Below are 4,852 nucleotides of genomic sequence, written 5' to 3'. Positions count from 1 at the left end.
ACTGTTGTCAGGACCAGGTTCGATTCCCATCACACACACACTATGGATGACAACCATCTATAGTTCCATTTCCAGGAGATCCAACTCCCTCTTCTGATTTCCATGGATACCAGGCATGCAGACACACAGGCAAAACATTCATACACATAAAATAAAATAAATACATCTAACATATTTAAAAATGAGAATCACATAAGCATTGTATGATTAATAAGGAATGGGGCAGAGACTACTGGAAGGTCAAAGGTAGGAAGCCTTATGGTCCACAACTGTTTAAGGTCTGAAAATACATAATGATCGGGATGATTGAGTTGGAGGGTGAGAGAAGTGGCTTCTAAAGCTGACTCTGTTGTTCCCTTTGAGTATTAGTTGGGACATTAGCAAACTTCGAAAGTCTCAGTTTTCTGCACTGTAAGTAGGGACAACAAAACCTATCTCAAAACAAGAACACACACACACACACACACACACACACACACACACACACAGATCTCTCAAGGATGAAGTAAAATTGTACCTGTGCTTTGTAAGCATTGTTGTGTCTTGTCACTGTGAGTGTCCCTATATTAAAATCTGTTCGAATCCGGTGTTTATAACCTATGTAGGAACATACACCAGAGATAGACTGATTGAATGGTTAAGGCAGGATCTTGCTGTGTGGCTCAGACTGGCCTTAAATGCACAAATCCTCCTGTTTTGTCCTCTCAGGTAGTGTATTTACAGAGAGGTGTGTGAAGCCTCACTTAGATAACTTCAAAAAACTTCTTAAGAGTTGTATGTGTGTTTGTTGCATGTGATGTGGTGTGTGTGTGTGTGTGTGTGTGTGTGTGTGTGTGTGTGTGTGTGTGTGTGCAGGTCACAAATGCTCTGTGCTGTAGAGGTCAGAGGTCAGTTGTTGCCATCAGTCCTCACCTTCTATCTTGTTTGAGACTGGCTTCTGCACCATGTGTGTGCCAGGCTCACTGGCCCTCGGGTTCTTCTGTCTCCATTTCCCTTTTTACTGTAGGAGCACTAGAACTACAGCTGTGTGCAGCAGTGCCCCTGGTCACGTTGTTCTGAGGATTCAAGCTCAGCCCATCACACTTGCCCTGCAAATTCTCCAGCCACGGAGTCATTTCTCCATCCCTGGGAGATTTAAATGCAAACTTTGTACATACTTTGGTTTAGAAAATGCAGTATATCGCCTTTTAGAAAGCTTAAAAGGATAAAGTTATTACCCTTTTAAAAAAGGAAAAAAAATACAAACAGATGTTTGCTATGTAGCCCAAGCAGGCCTCAGACACGCAATCCTATTCCCCCAACCCTTCCGAGTACTGAGATCACAGGCATGTGCCACCATGCCAAGCCAGGAAGACCATTTTCTAACCTTATCTAAGATGCTGTGCAAACAGAACAGCACGTCTGGCCACAAACCCTTTAGCGGTTTACATTTTAGCTGGAGATGGCAAATGTTTAAATACTGTATCCACATACCACACTGAACTGTGTGCCTGCGCGGATTAGAATCACAGGAAATATTGTCCGGGCTTTTCCAGTCTTCCAGGAATCACAGAGAGACCGCTGAACCACAGCTTCGCAACAAGCTGTATGCTCCGCGGTTATTGCAGCCCGACTCCTTGGCTCTCTCAGCTGAGAACACTTGACAAGTCAGAAAGATCCACCCAGACTAACTTTTTTGCCCTTCACCCAAAGAAAGCTGTTCCAATCAACAGCCCCACCTGCTGGCAGGCACCGGGAACTAACTCACTGCCCTCTCACCTGACTTCGCTGCAGGAAGTCCGTGTTCACAGATCTCTTCCATTCCTCTTTTCATTTGCTAGAGCATCCATGATAAAGCACCACAAACCAGACGGCTCAGACGGTTTTGTCTCCAGTCTGGAGATGGGAGTCTGAGAGCCAGAGTTGGGTGAGTTGGGTCCTTCCCCTCCCCCTCCACCCTGAGAGGACAATCTGCTCCATGCTTCCCTTCTTGGTTATAGATGGCCCTCATCGTATTCAACTGGTTTTCTTTCTATATTTATAACTATGTCCAAATTTTCCTTTTTATTTTAGGGTGACCATACTCTTGGATTACTCCCAAATGACCTTATAAGGCCACACTGTGAGGTGCTGAGGGTTAGGACCTCTACATATGAATTCGGGGGGAAAACAATTCAATCCTCAGCAACTTCATTTCATCTTCTTCCAAACTGCGCACATGCTGAGATATCTTTTTTTTTTTTTTTTATGCCTCTGCTTTTTTCATGTATACCTGTGTCAGGGCCTCTTCTATGGTAGGAACACAAAAGTGGCAAGAAGGCCATGTGCTTTGAAATTCAACCACACCTGGGTAGACAGAGGTGTGGCCAACACCTAAAACCACTGAGGGGATGCGATTCTACTTTAAAATTTTTATTCCGTTTATTTTGTGTGTGTGTGTGTGTGTGTGTGTGTGTGTGTGTGTGTGTGTGTGTGTGTATGCATACCATGTGTGGAGGTCAGCGGGCAATTTGTGAGAGTCAAGTTCTCTCTTTCTAGCATGTGAATTTTGAGATCAAACTCGGTTGCCAGGACTGGTGGCAAGTCTTTTTATCTAATGAACCATTTCACTGGCCTGAGTGAGGTGGGGTCCCTTCTGATCTTCTCCTATTTGAACCAGATTTTTCTCTTTTCCTCAAGCAACAATAGGATATTTTCTACACAGTGTTTTCTCATTCCATCACTAGTATTCAGAAAAGGTTGGGTTCTGATGTATTCTCATTGCTAATGTATAGCATTTTACTGTTATAAGAAAACCACCAGAATAAAAGTCCTTAGAAGACAGTCACTATCAGTTCTCTCGATCTACACCCCACCCCTAGCCATCAATGCAATCATTTATCTAAGTCATTTTAACTGATTATGTGGTCAGTGTTGTGGCAGATGTTGGAAATATAAACATAAGAAAGTTATGATGTCAGCAATGGAATCTTGAAATTCTCAGGCAAATGGATGGAACTAGAAGAAACCATCCTGAGTGAGGTAACCCAGTCACAAAAAGACAAACATGGTATGTACCCACTTATATATGAATTTTAGGCATAGAGCAAAGGATTACCAGCCTATAATCCTCTTCACCAAAGAAAGTAGGAAACATGAAGGTCTCTAAGGGATAAATGGTCCCCAGGAATGGAAGTGGCATGAACTCCTGAACTAATTGGGAGCATGAGGGGAGGGGGAGGGAGCTGTTACAATAAGAGCAAGAGAAGAGGAGTAGAGGAGAGGAAATGGAGGGGCAGAAATATTGAGTTGGGGGAAGAATAGAGGAGAGAGAGCAGGATGAGCGATACCATATCAGGGGGAGCCACTATAGGTCCGAGAAGAGATCTGGAATCAGGGAGATCTCCAGATACCTACAAGGATGTTACGATCTGACAATCCAGGCTATGGTGGAGAGGATAACCTAGAAGTCCTTCCCCTAAAAATGAGATTGATAACTTCTCTTTATGCCATCCTAGAGCCCTCATCCAGTGGCTGATGGAAGCAGAGACAGACATCCACAGATATACACTGAGCTGAAATCAGTAATTTAGTTAAAGAGAGGGTGGAATGAAGAGTGAAGGAAGGGGTCTGTACCAGGTTGGAGAAACTCACAGGAACAATTGGCCTGAACAAGGGAGAGCACATCCACCCCAGATGCTGTCGGGGAGGCCAGTACAAGACTGATCCAGACCCCTGAACATGGATGTCAATAAGGAGGCCTCTGCACTCCAGGGAGCCTCTGGTGGTGGATTAGTATTTTTCCCTGGTGCAAGAAGGGACTTTGAGAGCCCATCCCATGTGAAGGGTTACACTCTGGCCCTGGACACATGGGGAAGGGCCCAGGACCAGCACAGGAAGATTTGGTGGACTTTGCAGAGCCCCTGTTGAGGGCCCTACCCTGCCTGGGGAGTGGTGGGTGATGGGTTGGGGGTAGGCTGGGGGTGGGGGAGGAGGGATGGGGGTGAGGTGAGGGAGAGGGAGAAGGAAATTACATGTGAAACAAGCTTGTTCCCTAACTAGAACTAATAAATAAATAAAAATAAAAAAATAAAAATAAAAAAGAAAGAAAGTTATGATGTCTGCAATGGGCACACATAATCCAGCAGAGTAGTCAGACGTAACTAATATCTGTAAACAGAGGATACAGTGATTATACATCATCAGCTGTCCCTCTCGTAAAGATCAGCCTCTGTTAGACAGGAACAGCTTCCTAGTGTGTTGAATGAGAAGAGGGAAAAGGCTACCCTGTGGAAGAGAAGGCTTAATAGCATGCTTTTATTTATTTAATCTATTTATTTATTTTGATTTTTAAGACAGGGTTTCTCTGTAGTCAAGGCTAGCCCAGAACTCACAGAGATCCACCTATCTTTGCCTCCTGAGTCCTAGGATTAAAGGCATGTGCTACCATGCTTGAAGTGAGCCAGAAGGTAGATGGGTTAAGCAAGTGTGGTAGCAAATGAAAGAACTTTTGAGTAGGGTTCCTATTGCTGTGATGAAACACTATGAGAAAAACCAAGTCAGAGAAGAAAGGGTTTATTTCAGCTTACAACTCACAGGTTACACTCCATCACTGAGGGAAGTCAAGGCAGGAACTCAAAGAGGGAAGGAACCTATAAGCAGGAGCTGATGCAGAGACCACGTAGGAGTGCTACTTGCTGGATTTCTCTCCATGCCCAGCCCAGGGATGGAGCTACTCACAGAGGGCTAGGCCCTCCACCATCAATCACCAGTTAAGAAAATGTCTTACAGGCTTGCCTACAGCCTGATCTTATGGAGACATTTTCTCAAGGTTTTGGGTGTGTGGTTGACATAAAAACTAGCTAGCATAAGCCGCCTGCTATCTAGCCACAAA

This window comes from Cricetulus griseus, chromosome 2 (genome assembly GCF_003668045.3).
Source record: "Cricetulus griseus strain 17A/GY chromosome 2, alternate assembly CriGri-PICRH-1.0, whole genome shotgun sequence".
In the NCBI taxonomy this organism is placed as follows: Eukaryota; Metazoa; Chordata; class Mammalia; order Rodentia; family Cricetidae; genus Cricetulus; species Cricetulus griseus.
This window is presented reverse-complemented; position numbering follows the sequence as displayed.